This window comes from Taudactylus pleione, unplaced genomic scaffold (assembly GCF_031769625.1).
Source record: "Taudactylus pleione unplaced genomic scaffold, aTauple2 ptg000153l, whole genome shotgun sequence".
In the NCBI taxonomy this organism is placed as follows: Eukaryota; Metazoa; Chordata; class Amphibia; order Anura; family Myobatrachidae; genus Taudactylus; species Taudactylus pleione.
In genome coordinates, this window is record NW_028284555.1 from 1,274,085 (window position 1) to 1,294,204 (window position 20,120).

Genomic DNA, 20,120 nt, shown 5'->3' on the forward strand with positions numbered 1-20,120 from the left:
TCAGTGATTATCTTAGCGCTTACCTTAGTGTTTATCTCAGCGCCTATCTTGGTGATTAACTCAGTGCCTATCTGTCAGGACTGCAGTTTCTCAACTTCCCAGGAGAGGTTTTGATACCTGCTCGCTGATAGCTCTGGTGCTTTGGAGTAGGGAAGGGCGTATGTAGATCTTCCTCATAGGTGAAGGATATATATGATGTTATGTGGTAGAACAGTACTGGGAGAGAGGTCCACCGGAAATAGACACAGTGCCTAGAACCATAATTTAGCACCAACTGGAACCAGATTGGGACCGGACTATAGCACAAACTGGAGCCGAATTGGCACCAGAATGTAGCAAAGGCTGGGGCCAGATTGGGACTGCACTGTAGCATAAACTGGAGCCAGATTGGGACTGGACTGTAGAACAAACTGGAGCCAGATTGGGACTGGACTATAGCAAAAACTGGAGCTGTATTGGATCCTTACTGTAACATAAACTGGAGCCTTATTGGGACCAGACTATAGCACAAACTGGAGCCAGATTGGGACCGGACTGTAGCACAAACTGGAGCCACATTGGGACCAGACGATGGGCTCTATTTAATACAATCCGCATTTGTAATGCAGATTGTAGTGTGATATCGACTGAATTCGCATTGCGAATTCAGGCAATATCACAGGGATTTACTATAAATCCCTTGCAGGGACAGAGCTTGCGATAAAGCTCTGTCCCTGCAAATCCCCTCCGCACACTTATCACGGTATTTTCGCAAAAAATACAGTGACAAAGTGCCCGCGCATGCGCCGACCAGCCGCCGCTTCTACCCCCCGGCGCTAAGCGCCACCCCCATCATTAAACCTCACCCCCCATGATCGCGGACCACCACGCGACCCCCCTCCCTTAATAGCACTTATCAGCAGTCATCGGTGCTACGGTGATGTCTTCCATGCCTCCAGTCAGCTGATATCTCATACTGCACTGGGACCCGATCACCTGATGATCGGGCTGCAGTGCAGCATGGGAGACCAGCTGACCAGAGGGAGAACATCACCGGAGTCCCGACCACCGGTCCCTGGAGTCAGGTAAGTGAATTTTTTTTTTTACTAATTTTTTTTTTGCAGTGTATCAGCTTGCGGTCTGTTTAGACCACACAGCTGATAACTGGGGCCAGCTCCGGGCTCTGCTCTGCCTTTTAGAGCAGAGTAGGAGTCCGGTAACTGGGGAGACCCTGGATAACACCACCTCCAGGTAGCGTTATTATCACAGGGCTTTCCCCAATATTTTTTTACAATTTATTTTTATTAACTCTGGTCGGATCACATTTCCCATTACAATTATGGGAAATGCGATCTGCTTACTAAAAATAAGTGATACTTAGGGGTTGGCATAGAATTTTATGAATTCTACTCCAATTGCCCTGTAATAACTATAGGTGATACTAAAATAATGTGAAAAGGGTGTGAAAACACCCTTTTTCACTTTATTTTAGTAAAAATAATGTTAATAAATAGAGCCCTATATCACAAACAGGAACCAGATGAGGACTTGAATGAAGCACAAAATGGATCCAGATTAAGACTGGACTGTAGCGCAAACTGGAGCTGGATGAAGACCGGACAAAAGTGCAAACTGGAGCCGGATTGGGACTGGACAATAAAACACACTGGAGCCAGATTGGAACCATAGCAGGAATCAGCAGGTGAACCACAGACAGCTAGCCAGGGAGCTGGAGCCTTGGACGTCTAGTAGCAACAAAGCTCAGGCACTGAATGCTGTCAGAGAAGGATAATTATACCCTGAGTCAAGCAGTGATTGGCGGTGTGGTCAGGTGAACATTATCTGACCGTGACCAACATGGCGCAGCCTAGTGTCTGCAGCCAGCGGGAATGAGGCCGGAGCTCCAGGCCCCTGAGACCAGCACCACGATGGGAGCCCACCAAAACTGCACTCTCCTGAGTCCTACTAAGTCAGGACCCCCACTAGGACAGCAGCACGGCGCCACCATCGAGGGTGAGGACAATTCCTGACACTATCTCAGTGCCTAACCCTGCCTAAATCAGTGCCTTTCTCAGTGCTTATCTCAGAGCCTAACTCAGGGCCTGATTCAGACCCGGTCGCAAGCGCTGAGCGCTCGCAACTGGGTCGATGGTGGTCCAGAGCGCATGCGCATGACGGAGCCGGCTCCGTCGTACACATGCGCGGGACCCGGATAATGACGGGCAATCCGTTGCTCTGGGTCTTGCACCAAAGGGGGCGTGCTGTCGATGTTGAGTGACAGCTCACTCCCTTTGGTGGGCGTGCCGGGGGCGTGGCTGGCCAAACTGAGGCGTTCCCATGAGAACGCCTACCGTTTGGGGGCGGCCCCACAGACATCACAAGTGATGTCAGTGGGAGAGCATTCAGTTCTGTTTGAGCCGAAAGCTCTCTGGGGCTTGTGGCCACGAGACCCTACCACAAGGGTCTCATCGAAAGCCTGATGGTCGCGATGGTCTTGACCATCGCGACCATCATCCTGGCCACTCGCATTAGCTGTGGGTGGTAACCCACAGCAATGTGAGCGACTAGGAGGCCGCTCCATAAAAAAAAAAAGATGCACTGATTCAGAGCGAGCGCTCTGTCAGAGCGTCCGGCTCTGAATCAGGGCCTCAGTGCCTTTCTCAGTGCTTATCTCAATAGATCCAAATACTTGAATAATTTGAGGGCAGATAAGCACCCTGTTTAGTGATGGAATATTGCTAGTTCACCAGGGGTTAAAGGAGAGGAGGGGGTGTAGCCAGGAATGTGTCCATAAAAATAGAAGCCTATGGCAGTAATAAGGGGCATGGCCCCTACTATTCATTATAAATAGTCTGGAAAAGGAGACATCTTCCTCTTTTCCAGTTTTGGAACCAGGAAAGGCTGAGTATTGCTGCTTAAATTAATTGCATTCACTGTTATCTCCTGCCCCCTTTTAATCAGCCCATTCCAGCCCAGTCTCACTGTCCTCACTCCTGCCTCCCACCTCACCCCATGCTGTGCCAGTAGCAGGCTGCGCCCTGCCCACCCCCGGTGCTTCCTGCCTTCAGTATTCCCTGGACCAGCCATTCGCCCCCTCACCCCACCACTCCGATTATGCGGTGATGGGCGCACCAATTACCCTGCAGCAGCAGCCTCCTCCGGGCTCTGCCAATGGCGTATGTGTTATTATTTCAAATCCTCAGGTTGCCGTTTTAGAGTCTTCCAGGGTTCCGCGGGAAATGTCTTGGGCTGTCCAGGTTGATCATAAGGGAGTCAAGTCATGGTGGGCGCACCGCGCATCGAGGGATAAGCGTTCAGTCAAGGACGGGCCTTCCTATGCCAGATCTGGTGAGCATATTGACCCCTTTTACGCAGCGTTTTCTCCTTTTCTTCGCATATTATAGCGATCCTTCCATATACACTGATAGGCCCAGTAAGTCCATGAGGTATTTGGTGCAAAAGATTAGGGGTAAGCATAAAAGCCCAAAGAGAGCTAGTACTATATTAGCAGATAGGGTCCCGGTTGCAGCAGGGGATAGGGTCCATTGTGCAAACGCAGCTATACTTAGGAGAGTGGAGGTTAAAGTTATGGCAGCACAGAAGGGGCAGTGGTTATCGTACTGCCTCAGTGCACACTTTGAGGGTTCATTTGCATCATTGGCCCCAATTGCGTGGAGTTTGTTTATGCTCCCTTGTACTCTGGTTTCAGGGAGCTGATTAGGTAAGGCAAGTTTGTAGGCATGTTTGCCAGTACGGCGGAGGCTAAAAGGCTTAAACCAGGCAAAGGTCTTGTTGGCAATTTGGGGTCGGTTGCCGTCGTTCATACCTGATTTGGTTAATTGGCTTGCCCGGTGAAGGCTATGCATTGAATAATGCCCAGTGCAATAGGGAGTCGGGCGTAGGTGCATTGAATATCTGCATGCTATGTGGTGACGGCCATCGGCCAGTAATATAGCCGTATTGGTGGGGCGTGAGTGGGCCGTGGCGTGAACGAAACAAGCAGCGAAGGGGTATTACATAGTCTTAGAGGGTTTTTAAGTTAGGTTTTGTTTGCTCTTAATGCACAATATATACGTCGTATTCCAAATAGAACCTTCAGTCCATGCACAATCACCTGGAAGTCATTAGGAGTAACTTGGTAGCGGAGGAGTAACTTGGTAGCGGAGGTTAGATTGGTGGCGCATGTGTGGCCCCTTTTGTTGTCTTTCCCTGGGAAAGGATTTTGCACCTCGTCACCGGGGTTTGTACCTAAGAGGGTGACGGGCAAGTTTAGATTTATCCAGCATCTTTCCTACCCAGAATGGTGATCTATCAACGACGCGTTAGATTCGTCAGTTTGCTAAAAGATGTACTAATCCTTTCAGCAGGCACTGGTGATGGTGCAGAGTTTTGGCGAGCGAGCCCTCCGGGCTAAAGCGGATATCGAATACACTTTCCGTTTAATGCCGTTTTCACTCCGTATCTTTTCTGTGTAAGGGAATTTGAGTCGATGGAACTTATTCTGTACTTAAGTTGCTTCCAACAGGTTGTTCTGCTTACTTTTCCTTTGTCGACTGTTGGAGCTCAATTTTGCAATGGTGCGTGCAAGCACGTACACGGCACGGGGGGGGCACCACAATTTTTTGGTTTCTTTACGGGTAGTGGGGCCTGTCGTTGGTTTAGTTTGCAAGGATTTCCTCTTTCTATACAGGCGTTTTTTATTGATTCTAGGCGTACTGGTTTCTCGCGGCAAAACTGAGGTCTCTGTTTACACGTTTGTCCTATCAGGGGAATAGATATGGACACTTTGCTATGACTTTGCCGATTGCCATTGGATAAAGCTAGTGAATTGGGGAATTATTGGGAAAGTGTCACTAAAGCAGTTGCATTCACTTCTAGGCAGTGAATTTTGATTGTAGAATAATACCCAAAGGCAGGAATTGTCGTCGTTTGGACCACGCCATAGCCAGGATGCAAAATCTCACCAGTTTTTTGCTTGTCTCGGGACTTGTGGGAGGATCTGCACTTTCGTAATGTTTCGGGAGTTCAACAGAGCTAGAATTGGCTACCTGCTCAGGTGGACAATTACGGGTTCAGTTGTTTGAGGACGAGTCTAGGCCCTCATTCAGAGCCGTTCGCTATTTGCGGTCGTTCGTTTATTCAAATGATCCGTTCGCACATTGCAGTCTGTTCACACCTCTAAGTCTGAACGAGCGAGCAAAACATACGCTCGTTTATTTGATAAAAACGCCCCCTGGCCGCTCGCACCATACGTCATGTCCGCTATTTATTAGATTAATCGAGTACATCGTACAGCGTATGAACTGCTCGCTATTCTTGTGGTTGGTTTTTTCAACCGCTATTTTGCGAGCAGTTCTGAGTTTAAAAAAACCAAGTGACGTGGTCAATGACGCTGCTGGATTAATTATGCACACCCTTAAAACGCCCGTTTTGACCTTTAAGCACGCCTGCGTTCGAATTCCACTCCCCATTTTCAAGCACCTTCCCCTGTTACCACCCACATACGCCTCATTCTGTCACTCAAAATAGCAGGCACTCGCTATATAGCGTACAAACGATTTTAGGCCGCATGGACTGGTTCGCGCATGCGTACTAAAAACCGTACGCATGCGCAGATGTGCGAACATCGCTCGGAACGAGCGTACTGCCGCTAACGAGCGGCTCTGAATGAGGGCCCTAGTTCCATAGTTTTCAGGGAGTTATTGTGCGCGAGAATTTGGCCGGATTCATGGATGTGGCAAGATCTAACTGCCAGTATGCTGTTTTTGGAGTTTTTTCCAATCATGGTCGCAGCCGAAGTCTGGGCTACCAGATTCGTCAGCCAGAGAATTATGTTATGCAGAGATAATTTAGGTGTAGTTCATGCTATCAACATTTATGGGGCTGAGGGCCTGATTCAGAGACGGACGCACTGATAGAGCGCTCGCTCTGAATCTGGGCTTTTTTTTTTTTTGTGCGGCCTCCTGGCCACTGGCATAGCTGTGGGTGACCACCCACAGCTATAGCCAGTGGCTAGGATGATGGTCGCGATGGTAAAGGGGTTGGCTCTTTGAGCCGAGCTTTGGTGGGAAGCAGTGCTCCTAGCGGCCTATTAAAGCGCAAGAGTGCCTGGGTAGCATTTGCCTTTTGATAGCGGCCAGTTGGTCATTCCCCATAAAGGGGGACCGGGCCATCATCTTAGATAGGGGTCAGTGCTGTGCCAATTAAGGGTGAATGGTTCTACCTCAGGCCAGTCACATAGGTGACCGTGTGGTTATTTCTAGTTAGTAGTTAAGTGAGTGAAGTAGCATAATATAAGATTCAAACAATGGGTGACTGAGTGCTTATCTCAGTGCTTATCTCAGTGCTTATCTCAGTGCCTTTCTCAGTGCTTATCTCAGTGCCTTTCTCAGTGCTTATCTCAGTGCTTATCTCAGTGCTTATCTCAGTGCCTTTCTCAGTGCTTATCTCAGTGCTTATCTCAGTGCTTTTCTCAGTGCTTATCTCAGTGCCTTTCTCAGTGATTATCTCAGTGCTTATCTCAGTGCCTTTCTCAGTGATTATCTCAGTGCCTTTCTCAGTGCTTATCTCAGTGCTTATCTCAGTGCCTTTCTCAGTGCTTATCTCAGTGCTTATCCCAGTGCCTTTCTCAGTGATTATCTCAGTGCTTATCTCAGTGCTTATCTCAGTGCCTTTCTCAGTGATTATCTCAGTGCTTATCTCAGTGCTTATCTCAGTGCCTTTCTCAGTGCTTATCTCAGTGCTTATCTCAGTGCTTATCTCAGTGCCTTTCTCAGTGATTATCTCAGTGCTTAACTCAGTGCCTTTCTCAGTGCTTATCTCAGTGCTTATCTCAGTGCTTATCTCAGTGCCTTTCTCATTGCTTATCTCAGTGCCTTTCTCAGTGCCTTTCTCAGTGCTTATCTCAGTGATTATCTCAGTGCTTATCTCAGTGCCTTTCTCAGTGCTTATCTCAGTGCTTATCTCAGTGCTTTTCTCAGTGCTTATCTCAGTGCCTTTCTCAGTGCTTATCTCAGTGCTTATCTCAGTGCCTTTCTCAGTGCTTATCTCAGTGCTTATCTCAGTGCCTTTCTCAGTGCTTATCTCAGTGCTTATCTCAGTGCCTTTCTCAGTGCTTATCTCAGTGCTTATCTCAGTGCCTTTCTCAGTGCTTATCTCAGTGCTTATCTCAGTGCCTTTCTCAGTGATTATCTCAGTGCTTATCTCAGTGCCTTTCTCAGTGATTATCTCAGTGCTTATCTCAGTGCTTATCTCAGTGCCTTTCTCAGTGCTTATCTCAGTGCTTATCTCAGTGCCTTTCTCAGTGATTATCTCAGTGCTTATCTCAGTGCCTTTCTCAGTGCTTATCTCAGTGCTTATCTCAGTGCTTATCTTAGTGCTTTTCTCAGTGCTTATCTCAGTGCCTTTCTCAGTGCTTATCTCAGTGCCTTTCTCAGTGCCTTTCTCAGTGCTTATCTCAGTGCTTATCTCAGTGCTTATCTCAGTGCCTTTCTCAGTGCTTATCTCAGTGCTTATTTCAGTGCTTTTCTCAGTGCTTATCTCAGTGCTTATCTCTGTGCCTTTCTCAGTGCTTATCTCAGTGCTTATTTCAGTGCTTTTCTCAGTGCTTATCACAGTGCCTTTCTCAGTGATTATCTCAGTGCTTATCTCAGTGCTTATCTCAGTGCGTTTGTCAGTGTTTATCTCAGTGCTTATCTCAGTGCCTTTCTCAGTGCTTATCTCAGTGCTTATCTCAGTGCCTTTCTCAGTGCTTATCTCAGTGCTTATCCTAAATCTAAATAATCCTGCACATTTCATATGTAAAAGTGTCAGTAGATCTTTAGGACTGAGAGTAATTTTTCTCATAAGTGAGTTATGTTCCAGATATTTTGGAAATAGACTGATCATTAAAGATATATACTCTAAGAAAAGCAAGCTAGAAGTTATGGATAGCCGAAAGCTTTCTTAATCAAGTTAATGTATTGATCCTGTTACAAACATCAACATATTTCATCTTAATAAAGGACCAGCAAGTCCAAGACTGTATTCCCAAACATAGCAATGTATCTAGCTCATATATATAATGTATAAATGCTACAGTAACACATTTCCCTTTCTCTACAATAAACCACTAATTTAGGTCTGGTCACCCATTGAGTGTTTCTCTGCATTAACTGGATTTATTTGTTGAGAGTGTGATTATTTGTTTCAGTGAATTGTAGTGAGTAAGAGAACAATGGGAAGAAGCTATTGGCTGACCAGCGACATCACATTAGCCTAAAAATGAGCAACATCATAAATTCATACATTTCATTAATGGCTTTAATTAGTTCACCATCTTAGTGAGCCGCTCTAACACCCTGAGACTTTCAGTTTAGGAAACACTTAATAAAATTAAATAGGCATCTCAATCAGAACTGTAGCAGGGCAATAATGCGCCCTGGTCAGGCTCCTCCTCCCACGCACAAGGCAGCTCTCTGGCAGATCTGCAGGCTGGAAAGGAGCCATTCCAGACACCCTGCAAGCCAATTACTGGAGCCAGTGGGCAGTGATGGTGTTGTCCGAATGGCCTTGTGCCCTGGGCAGTGGCACTGCTCACATACCCCTAGTTATGGCCCTGATCTCAATCTTCTAAAGTAATGTCTGGTATCTGTAAGGCAGGTGGTTCCTTGCTTAGTAACAGCTGCTCCTTCACTAAGGAACCAATAAGGATTGCAGTCATCATCACGCTGGTTAGTCTAGCACATCAATAACACTTTTTCCTGCTGATGCCACTACATTTAAGTGCTGTAAAACATGTGAGACAACATGACTCCCAAAGCAAAGCTTAGCAATACTCCCTACACTACCACCCTTGAGGACAGTTTGTTGCACATGGAAGTAGCTATACAAATAGAGGCCAAAAAATTAGAGGCTAATTGTGCAGATTTGCACTTATATGTGTCTATACTGTCGAAGCTGGTTTAGTGGCTGAGACAGAATCAGTGTAAAAATTAGCTTGGAGCGACGCCATCTTGCGAATGGCAACCAGACTCCATCTTAAAAATAAGATTCTGCACGACGCCATTTTGCGAATGGCCGTCCAGCGCCATTTTTAGAGAACTTCACACTTAAGTACATACGGCGATGCTATTATTAGCCTTATGCGATCGCATATTATTAGCATTATGTGAATGCATATCTCCCCATATCCGATACGCACATTAAAATACTCACATTAGCGAATGGATAATAACCTGCATGGGAACGCTGTTTATTAGCTGAATGCGTACACATCTGCCCCAAGTTAAAAGTCCTCACTACATAAATCTAACTAGCGTCTTTTCCCAAACCCCTAATACATACACACTGCACACTCAAGTAAAAGGTTCCATATCTTCAAAGTGTAATATTCAAAGTTTATTCATTTATTACTAATGTTGTGAGACTATTTAATATCTAAGGTTTAGTACATAACAAGCAAACCATGTTTGGTGTTGTACTGATCTACTCTGTCTCAACAGCTTTCCGGTATAATCGGTGAGAAGATCGCAACATGCATTCTCAACTTATGGACTGTAGAGAGTTAAAACACTAAAATGTACTTTGTAATATTAGCAGCTTAGATTTGCATGTGGCGGGAAAAAGGATACAAAGGGAGGTTGGAGACCATTTGTATCCATTTAAAATTGTCCAATAAATGATCCTGTAACCAAGACAACTTTAAGAAGAACCAATGGAATCATGCCAAACTTATTTATTGTATTCCCAATCCCTGCAAGGGTATAAATGTGCATACAGACTCCCATCTGGAGTCTTCTTGCTGATGCTGTTGACGGAGGTTTCTTTCTGACACCGGTAACTGGTTCCAGTGCGCGTGCGTATGTATAACTGTACCTTGGGTTTGTATAATTTCTTTGCGCTAAATTGTCTTTAGATCACAGCGTGTAACCTACTGTTTTTATGTTGAATAATATACTTTGTGCGTTGGAAACACATTTAAATGTCTGAAGGCTTTTATTTTAAAGTATGACTGCGTACGCAAATAGCGTCAACTTAGAAGGTATAGGCAGGAGCGTATAAAGGTTTAGAAGGTATAGGCAGGATTGTACAAGGTTTAATTACATTATAACAATACTTATAAATTTACTAAAAATCGTGTCTGATCGAGGTTTGCCAATTAGAAATTCGATTTGCATTGCAGAAACTCTGGTGATCTTAGGCTTCTGAAACACTCAAAGAAGCAGGTTTAGCTGAGATCATGGTGGTTATGTGATTGAGATTTCTCCCCTGAGTTGCAAGTGTCTGAACGCAGCCAAATACTCCTGAGCAAGAAGCCTGCACATATCAGTTAGATATGTGAAGTCTGCTTTTGTGTTTTTAATGTAAAAAAAGGGTTAAATGTGAAAAAAAAATGACGTAGGGTCCCCCGCCATAAAAGCATTACCAGCCCTGGGCGCCTAAAAAAGTCCTGGTTCCAAAAATACGGGGGAAAAAACGTGTAGTGTTCCCACCATATTTTAGGAACCAGCACTGGGCTGCTGAGCTAGTCCTGGTTTTAAAAATAGGGGAAAAAAATTGCATAGGGTTCCCCCTATGTTTAAAACCAACACTGGGCTCAAATCCGGCTGGGGTGTAATGCCACATCCAGGGGACCCTTATACCGGTCTCCACTGCCAAAGCATTGTCACCCCAAGCTGGTCAGCCCAAGCCAGGTATCTCAGGGGAGGTTTGGACCCCCCCAATAAAGCCCCCTCTCCCAAGTACCCCAGGCTTAAGCTGTGGCCTGGGGATCTTCCCTGTGACCCTGGCCGTTAGGTGCAGTGGTAATAATGTGGAAAATAGAATTAAACTGTTGTTTTTTACAGTGGAACTACAGGCACCAACGTGCTTGCCCTTTGGCACTTGTGGAACTACAAGTGCCAGCAGGCGGCTGGCACCCATACCCCCGCTGTAAAAAAAATTGTTAAAGAAACCCACAAGACACACACACTGTAGTAAGTAAAATTTTATTACATACCTACCACACTCACACATACTTACCTGCTGCCAGATGTTTGGTCACCTTCTCCAAGTAGAATTCCAATAGGTTACCTGTTAAAAAAAAAACTGTACCCACCTAAGTCCTTGCGCTGGTCTTGGCAAAAGAACAAAATGACACCCGGACCAGTTCGTACTGTAGCGATGTATGTGTGAACACATACATCGCTACCCGGCTACTGACTGCACATCCCACGTGGAAACTGTCAGGAGCCGGAGTCACCAGCCAATCAGCGTCCGCTAACTGTAGAGCTGTGACAGAAGGACCTTTCACATTTAGGTTGGAGAAAGAACTGGACAGCCGTGACAGAGGCAGCTGAGCTTGAGGTTTCCGGAGCCTCCAACTGTTTTTACCATCTACATGCCCGACTATCACGCTCCTCTGGTAACATCTCCACCTATAACCTGTGTGACAGCGATTTATATACATCAGGAATTTTTTATCAGAGTGTAATTGTTTAATCTGTTTGTGGATTTTTCAACTATTAAATTGTACCTTATTGCACTGTGTTGCGGTATTACTCTTTATATTGTGCATATATGGAGAACAGCAACTTATGACTTGACACTTCCCATCTGGGTGAGAAAGAGACCGTCACATCAAGGGAAGTGCCTATTTCTTCCTTTGTTTTTGGTGACATATAGTGAATTTTTGTCATGGCGGGATTAGAGCATTGTCAGTATACTAATAACATACCAAGCAGCACTCTATCCCATTCCCGCAAGGCCCCGCTCTATGTTCCAGCCTCTCACTAGAGTACAGCACAGCCATGGAGCAGGGGGAAGCAGTAGTCGCCATTAGCATGTTGGCTGAGCTGTTACTAGCCGGGTAGATTACTATGTGCTGTTTCATGGCGCCAAAGAGCTTCTTTAAAGCTAATAACTGTTTTTTTTTGTATTCTTCCATTACAGGTTATTCAAAGCATAGTCCTAAAAAAAGACCTGTGCAGAGGTGACCAGGCTTCTAGATTGAAGGGTTTATCCCTGGGACCATCAGACCGGACAATGGGTTAGGAATGGGATGGGCTGTGCTCAGTATCCAGGCAGTCAAAATCTCGTCACCGGCATCCCGACAGGGTTAGGAGAACGACACCTGTTTGTAAGTAACCTAACCCTACTCCTACCCAGGGGAGTATCTATAATGGGTGCAGGGTGTGCGGGGAACATGTGCTCCTGTGTCCAGGGGGGCCCCGCACCGCACACCCATAATAATACATACCTCTCCGGAGTCCCATGTGGGTGCGGGCATCCGGCGCTGTATAACGACTGGAAAATGGCCACGTTGGCTATTTTCTCCTAGTTTGCATATGGGCAATAGAGGAAAAATGGTTGCGGCCATTTTCCCGGTGACCTGTGCATACATTATAGACTCTGGGCACACTCTAGTGCCCAGAGTCTATAACTCCGGCACTGGCCGTGCACAGCTCAGTGCGCTGCCGGCCGCCGGGCGGAGAGGAGGGGGCCTGTGATGGAGACTGCACATGGGCCCCTTCCTCTCTAGAAACGCCCATGCCCCTACCCCTAAACCTAACCCTCCCCCCCCATCAGCCTCACCCTAACCCTCCCCCTAACCCCAATACTTACTGTCGGATGCCGGAGGTCGGGATGCTGACACTAGTATTCTTACTGGTGTCGGGATTTTGGCACCGGTGTTCTGACTACTGGCATCCCGACAGACGGGATATAAACTACATCCCCTAAAAATCACGTCTGACATCAAAGTGGAGGCAGAAGACTCGCAAAGAGAAGATACTGTATATAGACAAGTGTCCAATGCAATAAATATAAAAGAAAAACGATGATTAGTTTCAGTACTTTATAAAGATGTAGAATGTCGTGGGGGGGGTCAGCTCACTCACTATCTGGTGGCTTTTTCTCCTCAGTCTTCATTTAGACCTTTATCAAACTTTGATATATGTGTGCGACTTATTATTTTATGAAAGTATACATTGTATTCTACATTATTTCACAAACAGTATTCTTCATAACTGATATTGCTGGCAAATAAATGTCTGACTTAAGTCATCTATAGTCTTTTATTCTGTTTGTTTTGTTACATAATTACAGAAGCAATTTATTACCAGACTCCCAAAAATTGCTTTCCCAATATCACTATATTTAAATGTATTATAGAACCAATTGCTCAGAGCAGTTAATGGATTCTTTCTTCTCCCCGCCGAAAGTGCCATTTGTTGATTTATCATTTTCTTACTTGCGTATTGTGTTTAATTCTTTGTGTTTATTTAACTAAGCGTCTTCCATTTGGGGAAGTTTATTGTTTGCTTGTGATTATGTTTGTTTTAATGATATCAATAGTTTTTATTTATTTATTTATTTATTTTTCCTTTCTTTCTTTCTTCCTTATGATTTTCAATTTAATTGTGTTTTTGGCAACAAGTAACGCGTGCGCTATGTGCTATAGAATTATCTAATTGACTTTTTCTTGCCTCCCCCTCCCGTGTTTGTGAGTAAATCACAATCTTGCTGAACTCTTTTACGCTACTGTAGAAATGAGAGATGATCAGTTTGGTTTTGCTGAAAACTGAACACCAGGGCCGGGGGCCGGGCTCCCCCCCTGCCCCCTCCTTCACAGCTCCCTCCACCTGAGCATAAAATAATAATGGCAGCAGGTGGGTGGAGGGCGGGGATCTTCTGTAGCTGGACCTCAGCGCCCCTGTGTGCCTGGGGCCAGCCCTGCTGAACACACCCAAAATTTGGGGTTTCAAGTCTAACCGAGTTCCCACACGGATAATTTTTGATGTTCAGAGTAGATCTCGGATCTAGTAAAATGGATCTTGCGTGTTTTTGATTGCATGTACTATAAGTCCCTCCCTCGTTATTTCAGGTGCCAAAATTGGTCAAAATTTACTGGAAATGACTGGAAATTAATGTTATTGATGTTGATAATACTATAGAAAGAAAACAAATCCAAGTTACATTATTTTAACTGTTTTTATCCATTTGTTGAAAAAATCCAAAACTGAACCAAAACAACAGATGTGTAGTTTGGTTTTCCTGAAAAACGAACACACTCGAACTTAGGGGTTCCGAATCGGACCGAGTCCCATCTCGGGTCACTTTTGGGGTTCCGAGTAGAAATAAGTCCCAGTTTGGGTCTGCTGTAAGTTTGGAACTCGGATTTAAAAAACAAATCTCCATTTTGGATTGTATGTAAACATGACCAAACAGGTCCAATTTACATTATTTTAGCTGGTTTTATTAATTTTAAATAAATTCAAAAACAAATTAAAAATCCGAACCAAAACACTTGAGGGTGGTTTTGCCAAAACCAAAACACAGGGTCCATGCACATCTCTAACCAAAAACCTTGAAGGTGGTTTTGCCAAAGCCAAACTTTTGAGATTGGTTTTGCCAAAACCAAAAAACAGGTGTCCACGCACATCTCTAGTAGAAACCAGTCGTTCCTGATTCTCCTGGAGGCCTAGTTGTAAATTTACTAAAGTGAGAGTTTTTAGAAGTGACTTTTAGAAGACATGTTGCCCATATCAACCAATCAGATTCTACTTAACATTTAACTAGCACTTTCTAGAAGACAAAAGCTAGGATCTAATTGGTTGCTATGGGCAACATCTCTTAAAAAACTCACTTCTAAAATCTCTCACTTTAGTAAATTTACCTCCTATAACTGCTCCAGCCCTCCAGCAGCAACCAGTTAGTCATATCTTACTATTGCTGTAGAGTAGGCATATTAAGATAGGAATGTTTTTTGTTTTTAGCTAGGCACTGTGCCGTTAGCGATGACTGGTCCTATTGTGCCGCAGTGACATAAGTAGCACATGTATATAAGGTAGAGGGGCCCCTATGTTTGGGTAACGTCTTGGTGGACGTATATATATATATATATATATATTGTGACAGAAGCACTGGAGAAGTGTGGAATGGCTTCTATATATGTCCCAGATTCCTGTCCTACGTGTTTTAAAACCCCCAGGAGAAGTCTGTTGGGCAATGCAGACTATAAATGTCAGCTTTTGTGAAAAGCCGGAATGGGTCCTGGGGGTGTGGATGTGAGGAGAGGGAGGGTTCCATCCACAGGCCACTCCAGATGTTGGGCCTTTCAGCCTGGTACCAGGTCATTAGGGCTTGCACCTGGAAATGGCTGTGATAAGCCAGGTTTACTTGTGGCTGAGGGTCTCACACCTGGCAGAGCAGGCCCGCAGGTTAGCTTGCTCCGAGACACTGTTTGCTACAAACCGGAAGGTATTGTGGACGTGAACTTACTTTTTAGTGCTCGGTTAGTGAGGGAATTTACTGTCTAGTTAGAGCCCAGATGGGCTAGGATTTATTTTATGTTTGTTTATTTGATTATTGATGTTGCACAATAAAAACTGGTGCCGACCAGCTTGCACAAAAATCCACGACTGGAGTGCTATTTCCTGGCTGCTGTGTGTAGGGAGGCGTCCACCTACCCCGATCATATCACAATATATATATATATATATATATATATATATTTATACATATGTGTGGAACAGTTTCACCTAGATTGCAGAGTATCACATATTAGATTGGAGTCAAAGATGCACCATTGTGTCAACATTGGGACCATCGATCTCAGCATCGGACCTTTGAATAACCCTCAGGTTACTCGGGGTGCTCGGCAAAACTACGTTGACAGGCCACTAATACTGCATCTAAAGACGCAGCCAATGGCTTTGTCACTGGCAGAAAGCGGGACAGACCAGCCCTGAAACGCCTGCAGCCTGTCAATCAGGCTCCGGCTAACAGGGCTTTCCGACCAGAGCCGCAGCATCATCGCGAGACGTGCTCTGTGGCTTCAGCGCACTCCCAGACACATCAGTCAATTGCGGCCGAATCTGGACTGTATTGGGGCTGCCTCGGCCCCACTGCTGGCTACTGCTTCTGTGTGCTGATTTGATAACCAAAGTAAAACATTTATTACCTGTTTTGCTGTTGCTGTGTTTCGTCTAATTTCTTTCCATAGCTTCTACTAAGGTGCATTCCAGAGACCTGACACAGACAGAACACCAGCAAGAGGGAAGCATTGTCTACAAAGCTGCTCCCAGTTACTGAACTCATGCGTTCCTCCATAGCCGTTATTAGGACACTCCCTTCTAGATTGTGACATAACACCATTTTAAACTAGAGATGAGCGGGTTCGGTTCTCTGAGAACCGGACCCACCCGAACTTCCACATCCGAGGCGAGAACCGAGCTAGGCTTTGGTTTTCCTCTGTGACTCGGATCAAAAACGAGGCAAAACTTCATCCTCCCGGTGTCGGATTCTCGTAGGTTTTGGATTATATAAAGGTCGGCGCCATTTTCACTCTTCGGCTCTAGAGAGAAGCTAGCAGACGTAGTCAGTCACTGTCAGTCACTCAGTGTGTGTGTCCAGTCGGGGTATTGGCCTGAAGGCTACTGCTGTGTTCTCCATGAAGGGCTTAGGCTGCAGTATATAAAGGGGGGCTTCCTTCAGTGGGTGCTGCAGCTGCTGTGTCACTTGTCCTGTCAATTACCTGTGGCTGCTGCTGTGTTGTTGTCCTGTCCATCAGGCTAGGGCTGCAGTCCATAAAGGGGTCCTTTGTTGTCCAGGGGGGGTGCTCTGTCAATTAGGGGTGCTCTTCCCCAGTTTAAAAAAAAGTTGTTTTTTTGTGTGTGTGCGTTAGTAACTTAGATGTGCTATTATTGTTCGGTGACACTGCTGCAGTTTATCGTCCACGTATTGGTGACTCTGCAGGTGGTCTGTCCGCACTCGCCAGGGGTGCTTTGTTGTCCATCAAAAAGGGGTACTGTCTGTGTTGTTCACTAAGGGGCTGCTGCCTCATTCAGGGGTGCTCTTCCCCAGTGTGAAAAAAAATTATGTGAAATTAAATTAATAATATCAATATTAATCCATAAAAAAATAAAGATTTTTTTTGTGTGTGTGTGCGTTAGCGCTATTATTGTTTGGTGACACTGCCGGCCAGACTGCAGTTTGTTGTCCACGTATTGTGACAATATAAATCGTAGCGCAGTGTGTTACTCTTATTCATAAATAATCTTGTGACACTGTAAGTGGTAGCGCAGTGTGTTATTCTTATTCATAAATAATTAATCTTGTGACACTGTAAGTGGTAGCGCAGTGTGTTATTATTATTCATAAATAATTAATCTTGTGACACTGTAAGTGGTAGCGCAGTCTAAAATTAAACTTGTCACTTCTTTCCTCAATTGTGAATAAATTATTAGTCTACACGCCGAATACAAGACCACAACAAGTGCTAAATAATATGCGTTATATATAAAACATAATGACATCTCTATAAGTGGTAGCGCAGTGTGCTATTCTTATTCATAAATAGTCTTGTGACACTGTAAGTGGCAGTGCAGTGTATTATTCTTTTCTTATTCATAAAAACTCTTGTGACACTGTAGATCATTGATACTGCAGTGTAATATTTAAAATTGGTACAAATTGATGTGTGTGCTGTACCCCACTTAATTCGTGTTTGTTGATATGGAGAAACATCAGTTGAGACTTGACAGGAGAGCAGGAACCACATACTAGTGCTGGAGCTGCTGCCAGTGCCACCAGTCATGATGATACTAATCCATCTACATAATCTACTAAAGCCGGTGCCCAAGGGCATACAGGGCTTAAGTCAGGGCATCTAAAGTCAAGAACCAATCTTTTACAATGGTAAGAAAGAAAACATCAAAGGGAAAGTTAGCTGCAGAAAACATAAAATTGTCAATATGCCAGATTCACCACATGAAGTGGCAAGAAAAGGCTAAGGCCTTGGCCTTTATTTATAACTGGTGGTTCTGCCTCTTATGATGATGTAAGCACAAGTGAACAAGCCGACATAGAAATCGAGGATGCTTCTGTGGAAGTACACCAGGATGAGCAGAACATTTGTGTAGCTGGCGCTAATGAGGATGTTGATGATGAGGATGTTGATGAGGATGTTGAAGATGAGGGTGTTGATGATGAGGATGTTGATGATGAGGATGCTGTTTGTGTAAATTAGGCACCAGTGGATGAAACAGTTGTTGCTCATGATAAGGAAAAGTCCATTGCCATGCCTGGGCACAAGATAAAAAAAACTTGGTTGAGTTAATTCATCTGTATCACAAGTGGATTTTTTTGGGAACATTTTTTCTCGGCAGATGCACTTGCTGGAGAAACTGAAGCAGACTCCACTGCTGCATCATGTGCCACTTGAGCTGACAATTTGGTTACCAACAGCTCTTTGCATCTCTTCAGATCTGTGTCCATTGGGAAGAAAGACACAATGTCTTCATCCCTTCTGGGATGAAAATCCACTCCCAGCAGCAGCAGGCTTAGCACTCAAGGATTCTCAAGAAAGACACAACGTAAGACTTAAACTTTAAATCTTAAATCTTGCATTTGCTCTGTTCGGCTTGTCCATATATCTGTGGTTAAGTGGACAGTGGGTATAATGGTATTTTGGAGGCCACTAATTATTTTTTTTTTTAATGTCCCTGTACAGGTTGGGAAATGCTTTTCTAGTGAAGTGGAATCTTTGCAAAGGATTGTTTAACAGTCAATTGTTTTTGAAAGCACTACTAGTAGTCTTCCTGGTCCCCTTCTGGGATGAAAATCCACTCCCAGCAGCAGCAGGCATAGCACTCAAGGATTCTTCTGGGGTAAGGACTGATGTGAATGAGTAAAATATTTTTTTGTAAATGCCTCCCCTCCCCATAAACTTTCTTTGGAATCAAAAACTGAAATAAAATTTACTACCAATCAACCCTTCCTGTCCCTGCCTTCAACTACATAAATACTCCAACTCCCTCAGGCTTCTTGAATAATAAAAACATTTGTTTCCAGATGTGCCATGTTGGAAGTTGAACTGCCACGTGTTTGTGCCACCCACTGCTGCCACTTAGCTTAGTCAGCCAGCTAGCTTGAAAAACTCACCTCTTCAGGCAAGCTTATCAGATTCAATAACCCCCCACATAACCTTCATAGCTTCCATTTCTAATTACATCCCCTCTCACAGTCCACACATAACCTCACACATCGTCTTTCTTTCACATCCTCCTGATATTTGGCCGACATTCCTGTGTGACTGGATCATGCAGCCCACCAATAAACTCTGCATTCTGGTTAGATCGAAATGCAATATATAGCACCTATCCTTGTGTATCAATACCTATTTCCCTATAGATTGTAAGCTTACGAGCAGGGCGTTCCTACCTATATATCTGTCTGTTATTACCCAGTTTTGTTCTATATATGTTTCCAATTGTAAAGCGCAACAGAATATGCTGCGCTATATAAGAAACTGTTAATAAATAAATAAATAGCTTGGTGCAAATTTTGGACCTAAACAGGATAAAAGAATATTGTGGAAACAAGTGGAAATTAATGTTAATGAGGATAATAATACTGTAGGGACAAAAAAAAAAAAAGTGATTATAGCAGATTTTATAAATTTTGGAAAAAAAATACAGATCCAAAAGCAAAACACGGGGGTCAGCGCACATCTCTATTTTAAACACCACCGTAAAAATATACTACATTTTATGCAGCCCCCGACCTTCACAAAAAAACGAGAATAAAATCCTGTGCATAACAATCAGATAATATTATTAATGGGCGAACAAATGGAATACGTGTAAAATAGGGGCGTAAATATGGCGCTATTAAAGTGCTGTATGTGAGTTCTTTTTGTTTACAACTGAAAAGAACGAGGTACAGAAATACATTAACTGCAAATCCACAGATGTGGTTTAGTTACAAAGACTGTGGACACATCACACTACACCCCCGGTGACATACAGTATGTTGGTTGGACAATAAAGAGGTCAATAATATGGATTTATGGACAGCAGTACATTATTCATTTAAAATTTAGCGCACATACCGAAAAAAATAATAATTATTATTATTTTTACAGATGTACATGTCAGGGATCTTGTACAGTTGTTTCCAGGGTATAGAATTAGTTCAAAACAGATCCCAGAGGCAGTGATTGCCTAGCAACCTAGCGGAAAAGAAACATTTGGTTTTAATGTATTTTTGTAATATGATTTTAGTATATAGAGTTTATGTGTGCAATGCGATAACTTGCACAATTACGTTGTGCTTTTCATATGTGTCATTAATCAGAGCACTTATTTAAATTGCAGATGTGTCCTCAATTAAATAACTTA